Here is a 24,650-nt window from a genome sequence, read left to right as displayed (position 1 = left end):
CTTATTTAATAAATGGTGCTGGGATAACTGGTTATCCATAGGCAATGACAAAAATGGACTCAAGATGGATTAAAGACTTAAATGTGAGACCTCAAACTATAAAAATCCTAGAAGAAAACCCAGGAAATACCATTCTTGATATCAGCCTTGGCAAAGAATTTATGGCTAAGTCCTTAAAAGCAATTGCAACAAAAACAAAAATTGACAAGTGGGACCTAATTGAACTAAAGAGCTTCTGCACAGCAAGAGAATCTATCAAGGGAGGAAACAGACAACCTACAGTGGAAAAAATATTTGCAAACTAGGCCTCCAACAGAGGTCTGATATACAGAATCTATAAGGAAATCAAAAAGCAAATAATCCCATGAAAATGTGGGCAAAGAACATGAACAGACACTTCTCAAAAAAAAAATGAAAGATATACAAGAGGCCCACAAACATATGAAAAAATGCTCATCATCGCTAGTCATCAGAGAAACGCAAATCAAAATCACAATGAGGTAGTCTTACACCAGTCAGAATGGCTCTTCCTCCCTCCCTCCCTCCTTTCTTCTTTCTTTCTTTCTTTCTTTCTTTCTTTCTTTCTTTCTTTCTTTCTTTCTTTCTTTCTTTCTTCCTTCCTTCTTTCTTTCTTTCTTTCTTTCTTTCTTTCTTTCTTTCTTTCTTTCTTTTTCTTTCCTCTCCCTTTCTCCCCTTCCTTCCTTCCTTCCTTCCTTCCTTCCTTCCTTCCTTCCTTCCTTCCTTCCTTCCTTCCTTCCTTTTTTTCTTTAGATAGGGTCTCACTCTGTCACTCAGTATGTAGTTCAGTGGCACAATCTTGGTTCAAGTCATTCTCCTGCCTCAGACTCCTGAGTAGCTGGGACTACAGGCATGCACCACCACGCCCGGCTAATTTTTGTCCTTTTAGTAGAGATAGGGTTTTTGCCATGTTAGCCAGGCTGGTCTCAAACTCCTGGCTTCAAGTGATCCGTCTGTCTCACCCTCCCAAAATGTTGGGATTACAGGTGTCAGTCACAGTTTCTGGCAGAATGACTATTTTTAAAAGGTCAGAAAATAGCAGATGATGAGGCCGTGGAGAAAAGGGGACACTTATATACTTTTGGTGGGAGTGTAAGTTAGTCCAGCCACTGTAGGGAGCAGTTTGGAAATTTCTCAAAGAAATCCAAGTTGAACTACAATTCGAGCCAACAATCCTATTACTGGGTATATGCCCACAGGAAAATAAATCCTTCCACTAAAATGACACACACACCTCGTGTTCATCACAGCACTATTCACAATGGCAAAAACATGAAATTGACCCGTGTCCAACAACAGTAAATCAGATAAACAAACAAACAAACAACAACAAAAATCTATGGTACATGTATAGCATGAAACACTACACAGCCATTAAAAATAATGAGATCATCACTAAACCATAAGCCTGCATATGTACCCCTTGATTCTAAAATGAACATTGACAAAGAAAAAAAAGAAACTCACTCTCTTATAATGGAGACCAGATAGAACTCAAGTGCAGAGTGGTGAGTGCGCTAATAAAAGCACTTCTTAAATGCACTGAGGGGAAAATCCAAGGAGTGAATTCTGCCTTGGGGAATGTGGGAGAGAAGAAGTCAAAAAGACCACAAAGCACTTTGGAAGGCCAAGATGGGTGGATTACCTGAGGTCAGGAGTTCAAGACCAGCCTGGCCAACATGGCAAAAACCCGTCTCTAGTAAAAATACAAAAATTAGCCGAGCATGGTGGCAGGTGCCTGTAAAACTGGCTACTTGAGAGGCTGAGGCAGGAGAATCACATGAACCAGGGAGGCAGAGGTTGCAGTGAGCCAAGACTGCACCATTGCTCTCCAGCCTGGGATGAAAAAGCAAAACTCCATCTCAAAAACAAACAAAACAACAACAAAAACCACAAAAGCACCATGACATTTGAGCAGTGGGTCTTGAAATAATAATACGAAGTATGCCTGAGTAATTTCTTAGTCTAAATGATGAGGTACACAATTTTTGAAAGAAATTATTTGACTGTAATTATCCTTTTAAATTACTCTCCCCTAGGGTATCAGGATAAGTAATGTTTTACTCTCCTTGGTCTTTTAAGCGTTTACAGATTGCTTCCTGCTTTATCATCAGGGGGCCAAGCCCACCTAGCTTAGCGCCTTTTGATTCCTCTCCTGTACCAGCTGCCTTCCTTCCATTCATGAGTGCAGCCTCTTCCTGGCTTTCCAGCCCACATGCCCCGCTATATATTCTGAAAACAGATGTTCAGAAGCAGCCCTTTTCTAAATCTCAATATAAGCAATTCCCTGGTGTAGGGTTTCCTACCTTTCTAACTATTCCTGCCAGCTTAGTTCATTTGCACATTTCATTCCCAATCTACTCATCCCGATGTAATAGCTTAGTCAGCAAGCTCTCATGCTAAGTAAGAACTCTTCAAATGCCAACCCGAACTCCTCCCGGTATGACTTGCTGTCCGTTTATTTTCATTTGTTTACAGTCTATTCAACCTGTCAGCCGGCTTTTCAACCCTGAGACGGTGTCCATATAGATGTCAATTTTTATTAGGCTTCTAACTAATTTTAAAGCACTATGCAAGATGTTTTTCTGAAGTTCTGTATATCTGCCACTCTGCACTGCCACGTTCCTTAATGGTGTAATTCTCTAGAAATGACCTATCAAATATGATGAAGCTCACTGCTCACGATCTGCATTTTTATAGCACTTATTTTCTTTTTCTGAGCCAGGTCTGTGTGCTGAGACCAGAATGACACTTAGTGGTCAGGCTAGAGTTTTGACTGGCCTAATGAGGCACTGTCATTCTTCACTAACTGTGGTGACTCTGTAGGGCATAACATTTTTAAAACTCTCTTTCCCTAAGATTCTCACCAGCCTAGAAATTGGCTGGAGTTCTGCTATTATTCTCATCTCAGAGCAATCAGTGAAGAGGTTTCAAGTACAGAGGCACAGTACATCACCCAGCTTTGATTTAAGGACGAGGAAATCTTGAAGAGCCGAACGAAGCTCAAGGTTGAATTGTTTTACAGAAGTCTGGCAATTTCGCCCTAAATGCATCAATTTCGTTGATAGCATCAAATAATATTAACATGGCAAATTGTTTAAATTATAACTCCCAACATTTCTGACCTCCTTTTCCGCTTTATTTTGCAATTTAGCATTAATCCCATGTGATATACTTTATACCTAAGTATTATTTTTCTGCTCCCCCCACCACTTTAATGTAAGCTCCATGAGGGAGGGGATTTTCCTCATGACAATCTTCCCATATGTCAGCACCCAAAAAGGTCCCTGAACACAGGAATTGCACAGTAGATGTTGGATGATGGAATGTGTGAAGGAATGAATTTATACATAGTACACATCGGCTTAATAAATTATCCTTGTTCTCTCCTGGGCTCAGTCCACTTTCTTCTGTTTCTGCCGATGCACTGCCTTTTCCCTTCCTCATCTCTAACACCCATTTGAATACTTCCTCCATATTTGTTGCCTCTTGGGAACTTTTCTTGAATTACCACAGGGAGGTCTACTCCTCTATGTTGTTCGGTTTCTGAAGGCAGCAACTCTTTCACATGGGGCTATTCTCCTTTTCAAATGCCTTAACATGCTGGGTGGTAAATGCTGCCAGCAGGGTTATTTCTGCCACATCAGCACATATGTGTTGGAAAGAAACATTGATTGGTTTCCAGATTTGAAGAGCAAAAACTACAGTATGCAAAATGGCACCTTATCTTTAGGGCGGGCAGTCCCAGGTTTAAATCCCAGCTGTCTTTACCATCCGTTTGACCCTGAATAGTTGTTAAAACATTCTGACCCCTAAGGCCTTTATCGATAAGATGAAGTTAATTATATTAATACCTTTCTTGCAGAGTGAATGTGAGATCTGGGCCTGATATGTATCAAACCCCATGCTTGATAGATAGACACTGCCACTAACTGGCTATTACTACTGTTTGTGTTGGCATTGCTGCTGCCGCTACTATTATATCATTCCTCCTTCCTCTTGCTGCCTGTACTGTGCAGGAATCTCCACTCCGATACAAAAAACAAAGTCAGCTGTTTCAATTTGGGATTACATTTTCCATCCATTCATTTATTGAACAAGTATTTTTTTGAGAGCCTAGCATGTGCCAAATTTAACACTGATTGCAAGAAATACAAAAATGATACACATTAGTCCCTGTACCTTCATCGCTTTCATTTATGGCATTTACTCACTTATTCAGCAGAATAGTTCAATAAATATTTAGTGAGCATTGATTGAGTCCCAGCTGCAGTTATGGGGACCAGGAATACATGAGCGAAAAAAGAAGATGGGGATTATATTCTAGTTGAAGGAGATGGAAAATAAGCAAAATAAATAAAAAAGTGAATTCTGTAATATGCTGCAATGTGATAAGGGCTAGGGATGCCTAGTGAAGCAGAGGAAAAGGGACCCGGATGCTAAATGGGTGTTTTTTCAGGGGCCAGGGCATTTGCAATTTTTAAGTAAGGTGGTCAGGACAGAATTTCTGGAGAATGAGGCATTTGAGCAAAGACTCAAGGAAATGAAGAAATGAGCTCCACGGATATTTGAGGGAACAACATTTCAGCAGAGGGCATATGAGCAGAGCAGGGGCTGTTATAATAGAAGGCTGCTTTAAAACACGGCGGCCTGGGAATGCAGGGTGCAGGGAAGAGAGATGCAGAAGCGGAGATTTGCTGCATTTTCCACTGCCCAAGTCTCAGTCAATTTCTATTATTCCTGTGGATGAAGTGCCTAGCTTCCTTCGCTGGCTAGATCTGGGAACAGTGCATGGAGAATGGGTGATGTGTTTGCTGACCACACCTAACCATCCACTTCCAAGGTTCCACTACTCACCCCCACCTCACCCCCAGGACTCTAGGATCCTTTATTTCAATGGTTTTTGTATGTGACAGAGGATGTTGCCACCAGAAGTCTGAATTAAGACCTCACGGATATGGAAGACTCCCTCTTGATTTTCTGGTTGTAGTGCCATGAGTGAAATGACAAAAAAGAGGGGGTGGTATTAGAAAAGTTTTCTGTGGTTGCCTAGGACAACAGACCCAAATTTTTAGGGAGAGAGCTTTGTCTTTCTTCTTCAAGGGCACTGACAGTCCAGTCAAACTGCTAGTTTCTCATCATAAACGTGAGGCTTCTGACCCCAACCAACTCCCCTTTCAGACAAAGTAGACGCAGATGATCTTGAAGTTCTGTGTGCCACTAACCCTTCTCTTCCGTGTTGTTTAGGGTGACATCTGAGTACCACTACTGGCCTCTTCAGACTATTGTGCAAAGTTCGCAGAGTTTTTCTTCTTAGATATCCTAGGCCACTTTTCTTAACATACTTGAAGTTAGCTCGTTTCTCTGATGAAAACCAGACCAGTTTATTTGTAAATTCAGTCCAGGTTTTCAGTGAAGAGTTATCCTCATGTTTATACTGATTACTTTATCAATTTCTAACCATTCATTTTTAAATAGGCAGTAGTCATGGTTGGGGTTTTATACTTGGCTCAATGGATTTGCCTGATGTGGAGAAGTTTTATGTTCTTTGATTAAAACTTCAGTCACATAGTGTCTTTATGTTTTTTGCTGTACTCCAATATAAAATTTAGACTCAAAATATTTAGGAATTTTGCAGTCTCCTTTCTTAAAGTGTAATTTAGTACAGTAAAATTCCCAAATCTTAAGTTATAAGCGGATTGACTTCTAACATATCTATATCCTCTTATAATCACTCCTCGATAAAGATTCAGATAATTTCTATAACCTCAGAAAGCTTCACTATGCCCCTTCACAGACAATATTCCACCTGACTGGAAACTACTGTTCTGTCTCTCTCCATAGATTAGTTTTCTTTCTTCTTGAGCTAAATAATTACATAATACAGTATATATTTTTTTTCTGGCTTATTTTATTTGACACAGAATTTTTGGGGTTTATCTACATGGATACATTACTAATTTACTCTTTTTAAAAATGTATTATACTTTAAGTTCTGGGGTACATGTACAGATCATGCAGGTTTGTATACACGTGCCATGGTGGTGGTTCGCTGCCTCCATCCCCCCATCACCTACATTAGGTATTTCTCCTAATGCTATTCCTCCCCAATCCCCCCAACCCCTGCTATCCCTCCCCTACTCCCCCACTCCCCAGGCCCCGGTGTGTGATGTTTCCCTCTTTGTGTCCTTGTGTTCTCATTGTTCAGCACCACTTATGAATGAGAACATGTGTTGTTTGGTTTTCTGCTCTTGCGTCAGTCTGCTGAGAATGATGGTTTCCAGTTCATCCATGTCCCTGCAAAGGACATGAACTCATCTTTCTTTTATGGCTGCACAGTACTCCATGGTGTATATGTGGCACATTTTCTTTATCCAGTCTATCATTGATGGGCATTTGGTTGGTTCCAAGTCTTTGCTATTGTGAACAGTGCTGCAATGAACATTCGTGTGCATGTGTCCTTATAATAGAATAATTTATAATCCTTTGGGTATATACCCAGTAATGGGATTGATGGGTCAAATGGAATTTCTATTTCTAGGTCTTGAGGAATCGCCACACTGTCTTCCCCAATAGTTGAATTAATTTACACTCCCACCAACAGTGTAAAAGCATTTCTATTTCTCCACATCCTCTGCAGCATCTGGTGTCTCCAGATTTTTTAATGACTGTCATTCTAACTGGAATGAAATGGTATCTGAGTGTGGTTTTGATTTGCATTATTTCTCTAATGACCAGTGACGATGAGCTTTTTTTCATATATTTTTTTGGTTGCATAAATGTCTTCTTTTGAAAGTCTCTGTTCATATCCTTTGCCCACTTTGTGATTTTTCTTTTTTGTAAATTTAAGTTCTTTTAGATTCTGGATATTAGCCCTTTGTAATTTGCTGTTTTTAAATTGTTGAAAGTATTCCACTGTGTAGATATACCTGGTATTTATCCATTCTCTGATTGGTGAACTAGAGAATTGTCACCAGCCCTTCACTCTGGTGAAGACTAGAAAAAAACGTTCAATTTTTTCTAGTTTGTGGCTATAAAACAGCTTCTATAAATACTCTTAACACGAATTTTATTTCATTTTGTTTATTTTTAAGCTGGACATAAGCATGTATTTCTCTTGGTTGCATATTAAAGAGTGGAGTTGGTGGGCCATGGGATATATTTAATTTTTTAGGAGACTGCCCCATCATCTTCCAAAAGGGTTATACTGTTACCTGTTCCCAGTAGCAATGGAAGAAAGTTCCAGGTGCTCCTGTTCACACCAACACTTGGTATTCTCCTTTTTTTTTTTTTTTTTTTTAGCATTAGCTATTAAGATGGCTAATTAGTGAGAAAAGTGTATATTTTGATACCCTTAAGGAAATATACCTGCTACTGAACTCAGATAAGGAGCTGAGCATGAAAGGACTCAAAGGGTAACAAAGATTTTGCTTAGACAGGAAAAAAAGTTTCAAGTCCGAAGATTTTTAAAATTAACATCTGAGAGTGACACCATGCCATGAATTTTCCTTCAGCCATGAATTGTGATAACATAAGACAATGAAAACACAGGCCAGATCGATTCACCAAAAGTTCGAATCTGGTGTGAAGAACCTTAACTGGTAAAAAGAAAAATGTAATTTGCAGTTATTTGCATTGAGCATTCTTTTTTTTAGTCCTTTGATTTTTGATCACTCTGTTCTCTGTACGTGGGTGCTATTCCTAACACTCTCTTCTCCAATCTCCTTGACATAGCTGTGTGTCATTCTTAAGGGAAGATTTCCCAACTTTCACTTGCGAGTAGATGGAACACCCTGCACTATAAAATGAGACTACTTTATAAATTTATCTTTTCTAAGAGGTGTGTTATTTTACATAAAATAGAGTTAACAGATGATCTGATTTGCAGTATGAGTTAACACTAAAATTTTAATCTTTGCTCCTGTTTGTCATATTTTAAAATTATTTGCAACTTAGTCTTTTTGAGAATGTCATAGAATAATAATTTTATTTGAAGAATCAAGAAGAAATCCAGCCTATTATACTGAGAGTCAGTGATTCTACTAGCACATTCCAAAAATGTCTTTCCTTTGGATCCTCATTGTGTGTTATGGGCTTATCATGCATATTTAACTTTTTCTTTACGAATCTATTTCTGTCTGCTAGCTAACGACAATCTTGATGACAGTGATCATATCCCATTCTCCACTCCTAGGGCCTGGTATGGTGTCTATCACATACTAACTGATAATAAATGTTTCTGTAATGCTGAATTGCATGAAGGAAGTGAGAGAAAAATCACATAAGCTGCTTTTAAGTCCCAACCTCTGAGAACAATGCATATACCTTTGGACAGCTTAGTTGATAGAAAAATTTTAAGATGTGTTTGAGGTTATTTTCTGTTTATTCCTGGATATGAACATAATATTTGATTAAACTCTGAGAGGTAATGCTCATAATATTTGTAAGATTGTGCACTAGTTGTAGACTGACAAATGTTACAGCCTTCATAATCTTTTCCTGTGGAATAACACATATTAATAGAAAAGTGTTTGCTATTTTCCCTTTAGCAAGCCTAAAGTATGTCCAATCATTTGGCTCGAGAAGTCAAAACATCCCCACTGTTTACTTGGTGAAAACCACTGAATCAGGTTCTATGAGGAAGAAAGAAATAATCTCAGAAGCTAGCTTTATAGACTCAACTTACAAAGTCATGGCAAGTCTTCAAAAAAAGAAAAAGTCTCCTCACCAAATATAACAGAAATGAAGAAACAAGATTCCAGATTCAATTTATATATGTTTTCTCTTTGAAAAAGTTTTTCCTAAGATCCCTGAAAGTAAAAGCCATTTTACCTAGTTAGAGAGAAAATTATTTTTCCAGACTTTTTTGGCAGTGTTTTAGGAAGAGAAAAAGTTTTGTAATGACATTCTCCTTCCATAATTATTCATATCTGTGTATTTGGCAGGCACTGAACACACTTCACTGTATCTCGGAAGGGATCCACAGATGATGATGAATCAGCACAAATTGTTCCAATCTGAAGCATTCAGAGTCACTGTATTTCCCTTGTTCTCAGATGTTTTGGAATAAACATTGGCAGTGTTTATATATGAAGGTTCAGAACTTTTTGAATGTGTCAGCAGCATGCCTTGACTCTAAACAGACGATGCTGCAATTTTTTTCCGTGATGATTCAAAACTATAAACTTAAAATTACCTAATTAAAAAGATATGGAGCTACAATAAACTTGGACTACAACTTCAGTTATGTACCTTGTCTGAAATCAGATCATTTCAATAACCCATCTTCATGCCAAAGACCGCGTTTGCTATTAGTGCATAAACATCCTCTGAACTCTGACAGAGTTCTTGGTTATTGATTATTGTTGTTTTGAACAATATAATTTTAATTCTTTACCTGTTTTGGTAAATTAAGGATTTGGGCTCAAATTTGTTTTTCTTAACAGGCTATGAGTTACGTGGAGAAGTAGAAAGAAAATAACCCAATAGAAGTGTCAATAAATACTATTGAAGGGTACTCAATTGTTTAAATTAGAATTTAAAGGTATAGTTTATTGTGAATAATTCCCATTCTGGAGAGATGAAGGGAAGAATCTATATATACTACAGTCTAACGATAAATATTTAAAATACGATGAGAAATACTCATCTGAGATACATATTTCTAGCATTTTCTTTGGTCTATCCTCCAAAATATATGCCAATCAAATGAAGCATCATTAATGCATTACTAACACCAGTTATGTTAGTAATTAGTTTTATTAGTAATTAGTTATTATTAGTTATTAGTTAATATTAGTAATACATTAGTAATGCTTCAATTGATTGGCATATATTTTGGTGGATAGGCCAAAGACAGAGTGTCATCCCTTCTCTATTTTCTCTTTTCTTTAGGTCCCATGAAACCTCAGTTTCCCTATTTGTTTAATGGAGACAATAATTCTTTATTTTCTCATAGTCAAATTGGCTGCAGGGCTTACCCAAAATGATGTCTATGGATGTATTTAAAAACCTCACGGGCCGGGCGCTGTGGCTCGAGCCTGTAATCCCAGCACTTTGGGAGGCCGAGGCGGGTGGATCACGAGGTCAAGAGATCGAGATCATCCTGGTCAACACGGTGAAACCCTGTCTCTACTAAAAATACAAAAAATTAGCTGGGCATGGTGGCGCATGCCTGTAATCCCAGCTACTCGGGAGGCTGAGGCAGGAGAATTGCCTGAACCCAGGAGGTGGAGGTTGCGGTGAGCCAAGATCTCGCCATTGCACTCCAGCCTGGGTAACAAGAGCGAAACTCTGTCTCAAAAAAAAAAAAAAAAAAAAAAATCACGGGCCATAGCAATGTGTTAAACTTTGATCGCATACCTTCTTCTTGCAGTGACTTTTACTTCCTCATTTAGTCTATGTGAAGCTCCTGTAAAGTGTCTATGGTGAAAGGAGAATTTTGTGAGCTCACTCATCCATGAAGAAAAGAGGTGAGAAAGACTGGAGTGGAGGGAAAGAGGAAGAATATTATATTCCCTCATCTCGAACTTTTCTACAAGTATTTGCTTCTAGAGACACATGAATAATAGTGAGAAAAGTAGGACATTGCCTTTCTTTCCTTTTTTTGAGATAGCATCTTACTGTGTTGTTCAGGCTAGCTTCCAGCTAACTCCTGGGCTCAAGTGATCCCTCTGCCTTGCTCCCCTGAGTAGCTGGGATGACAGGTGTGCAGCACTGCACTCAGTGCTAAATGTCTTTTTCCAATAAAGAAATGCATAAATAAAAGACTGGAATCTACTTTTAAAAATTTACATCAACCCAGAATACAATAAACAGATAAAATGTTTTAACAGTGCCTATAACTTCTGCCATTACAAGAACCACTTAAGAGGAATGCTAGAACTCAATAGGAAACAGGCTGAAATTAATTCTCCTAATCACACCTTCTATGGAATTGTAGCTAGAAAGGGCATGGTAGTGTGAAATTATTGCACTTACTGTACACAATCATACAGGGTAGTTACGTTTAGGCTAATGTTACAGGAGCTATAAGTGGAAGCCCTAGGAGGGTAAATTCCTAGGTTACATTGAGACCAGTATCCAAACTAAGATTTGTTTTGAAAGACTATTCCCTGGCTGTGGTGGATTCCAGTCACATACAGGCCACAGCACCTAGCATTGTGCTTTGTGAAAAACAGACACTTAACAATTGCATGTGGAGTCAGAGGTCCCAGTAGCTGGAAAGGGTAATGGGGTTTGGCACACTGCATAAATCCACTTTATATTGTTGATTTCTTCTGTAATTTTTAAAAAACTGCATCTGTAAGCTATCTGAAATGTGAGCACTGCATTTTACCTATTTGTCTCTGTGATTACAGTTAAGAAGTGCAGGTGCTTTGCTAGGTCGGTGGAGCAAAATTATAGATGGCATGGGTAAACAGTGGCTGTCTCTAAGTTTATGAGAGATGTTCATAAAAGTATCTTTTGTCTTGGAATAAAAAGAAGACAAAAAATTTTGATAGTGGATTTGCATACAAATCTGCAAAAATTTCCTCTATTATTGCCATGAAATTACTATGTTTAGAACAATTTTTAGCCTACACTTATCTATGACATTGCCTGTCAATGTTATAACATGGAAAGGTGGCTTCCTATTCTGACCCTATAGACCACCTTATAAACTGTTCTTTATAAAGGACTCTTGGCAACTTCTATTTTTATCCACGACAGAATAACTGGTACCAATCTACATCTCCTGCCATAAGCAACTATAAAACTGAGCAAAATGCAAGAGGTAACCTTTTTCAGGCATTGGAAAGAGTCAATGTAGTACTGAGAGCCTGAAAGTTACTGTCACAATGGGCTCCGCTTTCTCCCTGGGGGCACCTTCTTGCCACTGTGCAGAGATGGGGAGCTAAATAGAGTGGTATTCTCAGTCACAGGTCTCAGTATTGACTGGTCCAAGATATGTGGATTTGAAATCCCAGAGAAAGAGGCAAAAGGGAATTGAGTAGAAAATGTGTTTGAGAAGTAGAAACCAAAAAATACCTACATTTTAAAGGACATACCAACTTACAGATCCAAGAAGCTGGACATAATCTAACAGGATAGCTACAAATAAAACCACACCTAGGCGTATCATATTCAAGCTCCTGGAAACCAAAGGTAAAGAGAAAAGTAATTAGCACGAAAGAGAAATTATACAAAAGGTAGCTGCTTTCTCAGACATTGGGGACTTAAATACATGAAATAACACTTTAAAAGTGTTGAAAGGAAGGGAAAAATCTGTGACTTTAAATTTCGCACTCTGACTAAATATTGGGGTAGGCAGAATAATGCCCCCTTCCCCTCAAAACGTCCACCATACTCTCATCCACAGGACCTGTGAATATATTACCCTATAAGACAAAGGGGACTTATGTAGATGTGATTAAGTTTGCAGACTTTGATATGGTGATATTAATTCGGAATTATCTTGGTGGGCCAAGTATAATCACATGGATATTTAAAAAAAAAGGGAATCTTTCCCAGCTGTGGTCAGAGGGAGACATGATTATTTAAGGAAGGTCAGAGAGATGCGACATTGCTGGCTTTGAGGATGGCCATGAGCCAAGGAATGCAGGTGGCCTCTAGAAGCTTGAAAGGACAGGGAAGTGGATTCTGTCCCAGAGCTCCCAGAAAGAACACAGCTCTGCTGACACATTGATTTTAGCCCAGTGAGACCCAGGTCGGATCTTTGAACTGTACAATAATAAATTTTTTGCTGTTTTGAGGTACTAAATTTGTGGTCACTTGTGATGGCAGCAATGTAAAAGCAATATAGTATCTTTCAGAAATAAAGGTGAAATTGTACATATTTCTGGGGTACAGTGCCTCATTTTTATACATGTATACATTGTGTAAAACCAAATCAGGATACTTAGCATATCCATCACCTCCTATGTTTATTATTTCCTTATTGTCATTAAAAAGAAAAATAAAATCTAAAGGTGCAATGGAGACATTTTCACATAAGCAAAAGTTGAGAGAATTCAGAATTCATCTTTAGTGGACCCGCATTACAAGATATTTTCACAAAGCAAAAGGTGAGGGAATATGTCAGCAGCAGAATTAAGCTGTAAGAAATGCTAAAGGAAGGTCTTCCACCTGAAGAAAATGAAATTAGGACTATGGAATGGAGTGAATAGCATTGGAAATGATACGTATGTCCTCTGTTGCTGCTGTTTCTGCATTAAAGATGGACCAGCACTCCTTCCAGCTCTCTACAGCCCCCGAGGATGCTGCAAGTCAACTGATGCCCAGCAAGGGCAATAGCATAAATAAAAGTGAGGCAAAAGATAGCCCATGTCAAACGTAAATGTAAGAAAGCTGGCCTGGCTATATTAATATCAGTCAAAGTGGATTGTCAGACCAAGATCATTACCAGAGGTAAAGAGGATACTTTCAGAATAATAAAAGGCCAAATTCATTAGTAAGGCACAAAAATCTTTTGTTTTTTTTGAGACAGAATCTTGCCCTGTCACCAGGCTGGAGTGCAGCGGTGCGATCTCGGCTCACTGCAACCTCCTCCTCTGGGATTCAAGTGATTCTTCTGCCTCAGCCTCCCGAGTAGCTGGGACCACAGGCACGTGCCACCAGGCCCGGCTAAAAGCATAAAAATCTTAAATGTGTAAGTATCTAATAAAAGAACTCCATAATACCTGAAATAAAAATCTGACATAACTATAGGAAAATACATACAAATCTAGAATTTCAGTTAGATATTTTAGAAATCGTCGCTCAGTAATTTGTCTGCTCATTGACAGAATGAGAGGACAAAAAATTCAGGAAGACAATTTATACAGAAGAGCTGAACGTCATCAACTGCCGGTACCTAATCACTATTTACAGAACACTGTACCTGGTAACTGCAGAGTGCACAGTCCTTCTGGTACTCATGGACTGTTCGCCTAGATCATATTCTGGACCTTAATAATAATCTCAATCAATTCGAAAAGACTAAAATCTTACAAAGTATGTTCCCTGAGTGCAGTGTAACTGAATCAGAAATCAGTAACAAAATGATACCAAGAAACTTACATATATTTGGAAATTAAACAGCACATTTCCAAATAACCCATGGACCAAAGAAGTACTCACAAGAGAAGTCAGAAAATATTTTGAACTAAATGATAGTAAAAACGCAAAGTATCAATATTTGAGAAGTAGCTAAAGTGATTCTTAGAGGAAAATTTGTAGAATAAAACACAACAAAGGAAGAAAAATAAATAGTGACTTTCTGGTACTCGATAAATTCTTAGTTTTTAATCATTATTAATAGTATCATTTACATAGCAAACAGTTTAGACAAATTTACAAAACATGTGTGTCAGGGTGATGTTACCTATGGCATTCATTAACAACAATTTCTCTTAAATTTGGCAAGAAATTTCATTAGCATAGATTCCATCTCCTGCTGAAGGAGAAAAGCAAAGGATTTGCAGCTTAAAGACCTGGTTCCATCTTCTTCCTCTGCCATTTCTCAACTGTACTGGAAAAAATGAGAGCTGTCTACCGTATGTCACCAAGTTGCTCTGAAAATAGAATGCCATATGAGAATGCATCTTAGTGCCCGAAACAGTTAAAGCAATTATCCTTACTCATGAAGGGAGCTAGAGAGTGTTCCAGCTGCTTTTATATATTGCTTGTTTCACCGACACTATTATTCTCTTTGATTTTTATATGTGGCCTTGAACTCAACAAAGGTTTATATTAAAGATCTTGTATGGAAATGATTGCAAAATTAGATCAGAAGAGAAACTAATGGACAACTATAGCGTTAGAAGCTTGGACCACTTTCATAGCCTGTGACACCTGTTGAGCTACATTTATGCTCCTAGGTACAACATTCAGGGTCTCCATCGCCTGGTTTCCCTCTGTTCTCCAGCCTCATTTTAACCTACTCAACTCTAACACTTTTACACTGTATCATGCGTTTGAATATTTAATCATGCAGTATCCACTGCCTTGAATGTTTTGCAAACTTCTTTTGTTTTTAACCTGAAAAACTTACTATGACTCCTTCTAGTTCTAGTTCTAGGCATCATCTTCCCCTGGAAACCTTTCCCTAACCTCCTTAGAAGTTAAGGGACCCTTCCTTCTACCCCCACAGAATCCTGCACAAAATACTGTCTTATAACCCCGACCTTGTGTTGTATTATCTGTGTAGGAATCTGTCTCATTGCCCAGACTCTTGAATTCCACAAGCAAAGGATATGTTTTATTCATTTTCGTAGACTTAGTACAAAACAGTACATTCTAATAGGGTGTCTAGTGCATATTAAGAAATCAATACATATCCATTACTTTCTTCAAAAAAATTAAATTGCGTACACTTATAAATCTATTGAAAGTATCGTGGCAAGAAGCAAAGTTCTTAAAAGCCAGAAAGAAATTATGAAATGTTCAGGGTTGTTGGAATGTGATTGCCACTTAACATTCAAACCATTAGTAAAATACTAATATGGGTATAAATGGAAAACTCAGGTGTATTTTTCTTTAAATAAATTTGCTGCATGGAAATCTGTGATTATGTTGTTAAAATGGAAAATTAGACAGTGGTTCTTCATTTAATAATGAAGACTTTATTTATTCAAAATGAGCCATAGATTAAGCGGTGAACTGCTTGTGGACATTAAATTGACCAAAAAAAAAGGTTTAAATTCCCATTTGCCATGAATATGTAATATGCACTAAGTTACATATATCTATATCTTAACAGAATGTGTTGGGCACATTTACAAGATTTTCCTTAAAGTGTAGAAGAAATCCAGAGTATAATATTTAAGAAAGATTACATATTATTCCAATTAAAACTTTCAAATTAGGATTGATTGCTATGACTACTTCAACTCATGTGAGGAAACTGGAGGGGTGTTTTGATGAGGGAAAAGACAAAACAGAAAATGCCAGAGCCCAAAATAAGTTCCCCAGAGAATCTGGGAGTCTTTGCCTTGATACAGACTGCGAACTTTCCTATTGCTTTACAATTTGGGCTAAAGTGCAAACTGAGGACAAGTTGTTACAATTGTGTTGCACATTCTGATGAAAGGTACTTAGACATGTCCCCCCATAGGATATGCTAAGGTGTTGGCCAGTCATCAAGTATTGTCACTCCAAAGGATGCATTTAACAGCCCGAGAAAGCAATTCATAGGCAAAGAAAGCACTGTGGCACAGAGGGGTAAGCTGCTGTGTGGCTTCGTCTTGGTCTAAGGGAGGAAATTGAGGGGAAACCCTCTGGGGAAAAAGTGGTGAGGACAGAAAGGCTCACTAGCAGGGGATACTGCCATCTTACAGAGTTCGAGAAGTTTCCTCAGAGAGTTTGAAACGTGCCCTTTACAGCAGGACTTTACAAGCTTTCCGCGTTAAGGACCAACCTGTTTTAATTTTCAATCCATCCTGGACTGACAGCTTTATAGATTTAACAGAACTGAATTTTTAGAGAAATGAAATGGAAACAATGCTCAGAGATTAGATACTCTGTATTATAACATCAAATAGCTATGAACATTTCTGAATGGTTCTCTAAATTCCTGCATTTATTTGGTCATGAACTGGTAACAGACTGTTAAGAATCAACATGAGTGCTCAGACCTCAGACCACCTCTACCCTACATCAGAAATTCACCTAGAGGTCTCGTTAAAATGACCGTTCTGAGCACTATTGCCAGTCCAGGCTCTCTATGACTAAGAGGCTCCTGGGTGATGCCAGTGCTCTGGTCAGGGGCACTCTTTGTGTGCAAGGCTCTAGAGAAGTGCAGACCAACAGAAATATGATATGAGCCACACATGTAATTTATTTTCTATTAGCCCATTTAAAAACAGTAAAAGTAAACGGGTGATTAATTTTGCTAATGCATTTCATTTAAGCTGATATATCCAAAATATTATCACATGGTTGATATGAAAATCAGTGATGAGACATCTCACTTTATTTTTTATTTTTATACTAAGGCTTTGAGATCTCAATTTAGACCAGCCGCATTTCAAGTGTTCAGTGGGCACATGTGGTTAGTGCCTTCTGTGTTTGGTCAGGCGGCTCTAGAGTGTGGGCAGCACAGGGCCTGGTGCCTGACGCTGCAATAGAAATCACAGGTGTGAGGTGGCTGAAGATGGGCAGCTTGACAAAGTGAGGCCACAGGCAGCAGGGCTGGAGGGCTGAGAACATGATGGGGGACGACATGTTCATGTTCCCGCAGGACAAGTAGCACTATGCAATATAGTGCAAGTTATTCAAAAAGACCTCACACCGTTTCACACCAAGAGGGGCGCTTGCTGGAATGAAGGAATCCCAAGTACCTCTGATACGGGAGTCAAGGGTCTTAGAAGAGATTAACCAGAGAGTGTTTTACATGCATCCGGAAATGTGAAACATACGAGGCCCTGAAATGGTCTCCAAAGAATTAACAGAGGTACTTCAGGAGAAAGACTTCTTGGAAAGTCTGTCCTACACAGGGTGTTTGGCAACAAAGGAAGACACAAATGCACTTGAGCTGGGGAGGAAAAACATTGATTTCAAGGAGAAATTAAAGTTTTGGTATATGATAGGGTTAGAGTTTTTTCGTTCCTGAAAATAAGTTCTATAGTACTTGAAAGGAAGCAAAGAGTTGTGGATCTGCCCAAGACGTCATTGAGGGGAGGAGAAGAAAGCTCTGACAGCAAGCTTGAGAAAGGTTGTGGAGACAGACTGAATCTTTCTGCCCAGTTTGATTTATTAAACTGACCGTCATCTGTGTGAGCTCATGTCACACATTCTTTGTCATTCACATCTCTGCTCTGCAGCCTGACACTGACAACGTCGCCAGGCACATGAAGCGGCCCCTCCAAGATACATTTCAGATATTAATGTTTTGGTATTGTTAAATCATATTGTTTTCATTTCTGTAAATGTACCTTGTCCCCAGGTTAACAGCAGAAAGTTTCAAGTTAAATACAAGGGTAAACACGTTGGCTTAAGACTCCCTCTTCTTCTGAAAGGCCTAAGCAGGAAGGTGGATACAATTGAAGGAAGCCAAGAGAAATTGGTTAGCTCGCGACTGGCTGCAAAGAATAGAATCCCAGATGCCAAGTATCTAAAACCACAATAATAACTTCTCCCATAGCTAAGACTCACATAGGGTGAGTCTCAGTGCTGGTTGATACTGTGACTCAAAGACATTTAGGTTTTTGCGGCAAATTTTTCTTTACTCTGTTATCTTTTAAGCTGGTTTCCTTTTTTAGACCAGTAGCAAAAAGGCCATGGCAGATCTAAGCAGGGTATTTATGAGCAATAACACCCAGGAGAAGAAAAAAAGAGTCACTCCTCAGGCTTCTCTCTCTTTCTTTTTTTGAGACAGAGTCTCGCTGTGATGCCCAGGCTGGGGTGCAATGACATGATTTTGGCTCACTGTAACCTCCACCTTCCGGGTTCAAGCAATTCAGCCTCAGCCTCCTGAGTAGCTGTGACCACAGGCAAGTGCCACCACACCTGGCTAATTTTTGTATTTTTCTTTTTTTGAGACGGAGTTTCGCCGTTGTTACCCAAACTGGAGTGCAATGGCGCTATCTCGGCTCACCGCAACCTCCGCCTTCTGGGTTCAAGCAATTCTCCTGCCTCAGCCTCCCGAGTAGCTGGGACTACAGGCACACGCCACCATGCCCAGCTAATTTTTGTATTTTCAGTAGAGACGGGGTTTCACCTCGTTGACCAGGATGGTCTCGATCTCTTGACCTAGTGATCCACCCGCCTCGGCCTCCCAAAGTGCTGGGATTATAGGCGTGAGTCACCGCGCCTGGCCTAATTTTTGTATTTTTATTAGAGGTGGGGTTTCACCATATTGGCCAGGCTGGTCTTGAACTCCTGACCTCAAGCGATCCTCCTGCCTTGGCCTCCCAAAGTGCTGGGATTATAGGTGTGAGCCACCATGCTGACCGCTTCTTTCTTTTTCTTGAAATTTTCTGACAGAGGAGAGGCTTCTCCTCATGTCTCATTGTCCAGAGTTAGATTATATGTCCATCCCAGAATTAATTACTGGCAAGGGAAATAGAGACCAATGAATGTAGAGACCTCTACATTCCAGTGAGGCTACCCCTGGAGTTGAGGTTCATGCCTATGAGAAGGAAAGATGAATATCTGGACAAAATTAGGTTCTATTAAGAAAAGAAAGAAGAGGGAACGAATGTCAGGTGAGCACCAATACTATTCACCAAATATCCTATGTAGGTTTCTAATCCAAGTGAAAACATGCTTCCAGTGCTTAGAGAGCTACCATATACTCTATGACAAGGCTCTAAGCCTAACTAGGCAGTCCATGGAACATAAACCTATTAATAGAACTGCTTTCTAATAGTATCCATAATAATTAAAACTTGGATCATGAAAAGCCTTTTGCAAAAGACACAGTATTTCAGTGGAGGGACTTTGTTTAAAAAAAAGGTCTCCGGGATACTCAACTGAGTTAATCTCATTGGACGACCGTGTCCACATTTAATGTGTCACACTGAAGTCATGAACTGCCTTCTGTCAGTTGTGTCAGAATTTTGCTTCAGAGTAGGAAAGGAAAAATGTCTTCTTATAAATGTGATTGTTTTTCTGCCTTTGTTATAAATGAAAAGTTATGAACATTTCAAGATGTACTATCTTTTGAAGGAGTTAACTGTCAGATTACTGTAGCTAGGCTGTGAGATAACAGTAAAGGCTTTACAAAACATGAACGAATTCTAGAAGACTCTTCAAACTTGTGGATTTTGAAACACATATTTCCAGCATCATTTGTTTAAGTTTTTCTTGGAGCCCTAATTATGGTTGTTGCTTTTCCAGTACACTACCTGAGATAATAGTATGCTTAGAAGTCTCATTCTAACAGATCGATTAGTCTACATAGTGATAGGAATGGTCAATGCCAGAATAGTCTCCACACAAGTAGTACTTTAGGAAAAATTTCTCTTCTTTCATTGGTAGTTTATATTAATATTCGTCACCTTGAATGTTAAATTTAGAAGGAAGAGAAACCTCAAAAGAAAGACATTGTTTTCCCCCTTTTCTTGGGATATATATTTTGCTCCAGAGTTTTTCTTGGTCAAATGGTCTTAAGTTCTCTTCTCCATCTTTCTTACTTGTTTACTCCAGGAATGCAAACTTGACCTTGACTTAAAGGTCAAAGCATTTTCAGACTGTGCAGTCAGCAGAGAATTGAAAAAAAAAATCAATGTGAAATGTATTAGGGAAGAATAAGGGGAAGAGCGAGGCAGAAGTTCTGGGAAGTCATGCAGGAATCGGAAAGTAAGAACGTCCTGCACTGAGATGTTTATGATTCCTTGTGCTTTTACTTCCCTTTTCTTACATAAGAGTAGGTGAAAATTACGGTAATTTGAAGTCTGCACCACTTTCAAAGCGTATTCAGGGGATGAAAATGACTTTTGACCTGTAAAAATGAGACGTTTTATTTTTTTTTCCTGAAACCCCTTTTTCTTTTCTTGCTTCGTTGTTGGTAGGGGTGATGACTATTCCACACACCTGCTATACACACAAACTTAGAAGGGTTTCTTGCAGCTCCGTGGCTGAAAATAGCAATGAAAATTGTGAGACCTTTTATGTCAGCGTTGGAAATAAGCTTAATTTTAAATGATAACATGTTTGATTTTATAAAGAGACATATTCAATGTAAAAACTGGAAAAAATAGAATCATAGTGGAAATGTTGATTCTAAAATGATGCAACCCTTTCTAGTTTCCTAGACAAAACCTTGACAGAAAGAAAGACGAAAGAAAGAAAGAAATGAGGTGTCACTTATGACAAGGACGAAAAGATCAATTGTCACTTAAGACAAGGATTAGCATCTCTTTCCTTATTTACCATTGGGATTGAGAACAAATTAGGTATAGAAAAATCCCATTACTTTGTTGAAACTTTATATTTACTGTAACCTACTGATACAGAGAATGGTCAGAAAAATTTTCACTTTTATATATGTGTACATATTCTCTATGTATATGTAAATGTGAAAAGACAAACAGGTTCTTAATCATCTTTCCAAAGGGCTGATTTAAAGCAATGATAAAGTCAAAACACTCCCAGCTACTCGGGAGGCTGAGGCAGGAGAATTGCCTGAACCCAGGAGGCGGAGGTTGCGGTGAGCCGAGATGGCGCCATTGCACTCCAGCCTGGGTAACGAGCAAAACTCCATCTCAAAAAAAAAAAAAAAAAAAAGTCAAAACACTATATTGTGTTACCTACAAAATATGAAATGTTCTCTCAAAAGCAGATTAATATTAACGATGTGGCAAATTCTCTAAAAATCTAAATTAAGCATATTGCACTGAGGATAGAGAACCGTCTTATTACAGATTTCTAGACATGTACGTTACAGGTGACTATGTTTAGAATAAAGCATTTGTTAGGTAACATTCTTTCACTGTTTGTTACTTTTGCACTGACCTCGGTTTACTTAAATTTTATAACAGCACAAGAATGTGCTGAGAACAGCTTGGCATAAACTCATTGATAACCGCGAGTGTGAATTACTGGCAGAAATAGGTATTGATGGTTTAGTCCACATCACAGTGGAAAGGGAGGAAAACTGAAAAGCCTTTTTTCCTCCTCTTTAGAAACATTTGAAATCACTCCTTGGAAAAGAAAAATCTATATTAGGGGCTGAGTAGGGGAAGATACAGGTTGAGTCATTACTTTGATCAGACAGTAAGTTCAAAGATTGTTTCTACTACAACGTCTCATCTGAAACTTGACAGATTCCCTTAAAGGGCCAAAAAAAAAAAAAAAAAGATAGTGAATCAACTATATGCACTTTACTTCATGGAAAATCAGTGCGGGAACAAGGAAGATTCTCTCTGGTAACATTGATTTTCCTTGTATGTACGTTTTTCCGTCAGAACACTCCAGGAAAAAATTCACTTGGCTTCAACTAGTTCGCAAATGCCTTCATTCGCTGCTGTTTTGCTACCCATTTCTCAAATCTCAATTAAATGTGATGACAGTTTACTTGTCAGAAACACACAGAAAGGTTCTTTTCCAACCAGAGGTCTTCACTCATTTCCTGCTTGTAGAGTTGGCAAGTAGGATCAAAACATCCATTACTGAGGCTGAGTCTTAATTTAGAAGGTTATCACCAGAGTAAGCTAAATAATTACAAAAATACTTTGCAAATGCAAACTGCAACGGACACACGCAGTGACAGCCGAGAACAATATATACATCGTAAATCCTGTTTACAACTGGCTTGGGAAAGGGTGAATGTTTGGTTTCTAAATTGTTGAAAGCTTGTATAACCTTCTGGGACACCTCTAGGATGGACTCTAAATTGTCTTCTCTCTGCAACTATTTTTTACATTAAAACCCAAAATAACAACAACAAAAAATTACAAGTCTTGATGTTGTGGCTCAGACACCAAATTCCCTATAAAATTAAAAGTAAAGGATGAGATGAGAGAAATTTTGGCTTAGAGAAACACCGGTTGAGAAAGGAAAGAAAATATTGCTCACTTTTCCCTTATTTCTTCTATGTAAATAAATTTCCCTATACAATTTATATGGTCTTACTTTAAGTGTATGGGATCTTTAGAAATCATAGAACGCTAAGAATATTCGTATGTGTAAATGGGTACTCACTTCACATAGCAGGTACTCAATAAATATTAGCTACAAAAGATAAAAGCAAACTATAAGGCATCTTTGTAGACCATTTGGCCAACCATCCTGCTGTTTAGAGCCAAGGAGCTGAGGCCTAGGTGGTTGGAAGACTTACACAGCTCCTACACGGGCCTGCTGAAAGTCTGGGCTGCAACTCGTTTCTTCTTACAGGTTCAGAGACTCCTCTGGCTCATCACTGTCACAGAACCGCACTAGGCCTCAGTTCATCACTGGATATCAAGAGCACCTCTACCTGCCCAGGGATTATCCATCAAAGGTAACAGAGCTTGCAAGAATTCCTTTAAAATTTTAATTTACAGCATAGCACCTCGCAGGTAGCAGGCACTTGCTAAATTTCTGAGGAATGGGATTTGCTGAGGAACAGTGTCAAAGGCTGGCTCTGATTCGTTCCCCAAAGCTCATGGTGCTTGTCTGAACTGTTTAATCAGGCTTATGCAACCAGCTCCTCTGACCTTTATTACAGGGTGGGTGCAATCGCATGAGCTGTGGGAGAGGGGCGGGGGGCCTCAACCCGATCTGGGAGCACTGGAATGGGGACAACATTTCTTTTGTTCAGAAACTAAAAGGACTCTGCTTGACCTCAGTGTAAGTCTTTCATTGCAGTGGTTGAGAGCCAAGCCTTCTCTACCAACCTATCTGACCCCGGGGACCTTCATTTTCTTTGCTTTTTTCCTACGACAAAAATATCAGCTAGAAGGCATTTCCCTCACCGGACTCTTCCAGCCCTGACGTGAGAGTGCTGGAGGCAGGCTGGGATCCTGTGTGATGCTTGCTTGCCAGGCTCCCTGCCAGGCTACATAGATTGTTTCGGTGGACTGGCTTCTGCAGGGACATAGAGAAGACATGGGAATAAATTCCGAAAAGGGGAATGGGGAGGAGGAAAAGTGCCGAAAGCCCACATACTGGAAAGTCTTACACTTCCTAGCCCTTGTTACTGCTGGCCGGCAAATGGGTCGCTGCATTTTTGTTGCTGTTTTCAAAAAGCTGCCACGGCTTTTCCTTATTCAGTAAGTACACGACAGCATTTGGTTACTTGTGTTACACATTCTGGTGAAATGGGATTTTAAAAGGAAACTGACTCAGGAAGTGTTTTTATTTTTATTTTTATTTATTTATTTAGTTTTGAGACAGTCTCAGTCAGTCACCAGGCACCAGGCTGGAGTGCAGTGGCACGACCTCGGCTCACTGCAACCTCCACCTCCCAGGTTCAAGCAATTCTCCTGCCTCAGCGTCCTGAGTAGCTGGGATTACAGGCATGCGCCACCACGCTCAGCTAAATTTTCTTTTATTGTTAATAGAGACGGGGTTCCACCATGTTGGCCAGGATGGGCTCAGTCTCTTGACCTTGTGATCCACCCGCTTTAGCCTCCCAAAGTGCTGGGATTACAGGCATGAGCCACCGCACCCGGCCAGGGAGTGTTTTTAAAGAGCATAGAGTGAGGAGGAGGTGGGGAGAGCTTCTGCCAGTCCTGTCGGTTCTCTACCTTTTGTCATCCTTCCCCCGCTGCTTCTCTCTCCTCCATCTTCTCCTTCTCCAAGGAACTGCTGTGCTCTTGGCAGGACATCCCTGGCGCCTATCAGGGGAGAGAAGGAGGAGAAATAAGAAAAGGGGCAGAAAAGAGAAAACAAAAGGGAAGAAGAGAGCATCCCAATTCGCGCTGGAGAGTGAGCTGTGCTGGGAGTTCATCTCTGCACTTCCCTGCTGCAATCACAGGTTTCACTTGACCCTGCTAACCCCCCACTTTCCATGAGCTGCAGGATCGAGGTTGAATCTCCTGGCCTTTCTGAGCCTGTTTCCTCAGCTATTAGATGAGGATAATATCTGCCCTGTTCTTGCCAAATAGGTTTCTAAGAAAGAAATGAGAAGTTTATGAAACCATAAAGCATGATGCCAGTCAAAAATATACAGTAATTTATAGCTTTAAAAAATTCATTAATATTTATTATTTATTTTAGAGACAGAG

General features: G+C 39.3%; 1 long non-coding RNA gene across 4 annotated transcripts in view; it reads left to right on the top strand.

Annotated features, from left to right (window-relative positions):
* LOC144579869 (uncharacterized) overlaps positions 1-24,650 on the top strand; it is a 285,308-nt gene that overhangs the window by 137,659 nt on the left and 122,999 nt on the right. For all 4 annotated transcript variants that reach the window (XR_013528376.1, XR_013528375.1, XR_013528374.1 and 1 more), the window contains exon 3: positions 22,837-22,942. This is a non-coding gene — a long non-coding RNA (uncharacterized LOC144579869). The remainder of the gene's footprint in view (positions 1-22,836; positions 22,943-24,650) is intronic.

Source organism: Callithrix jacchus, chromosome 17 (genome assembly GCF_049354715.1).
Source record: "Callithrix jacchus isolate 240 chromosome 17, calJac240_pri, whole genome shotgun sequence".
NCBI classification, from domain to species: domain Eukaryota; kingdom Metazoa; phylum Chordata; class Mammalia; order Primates; family Cebidae; genus Callithrix; species Callithrix jacchus.
This window is presented reverse-complemented; position numbering and strand designations above follow the sequence as displayed.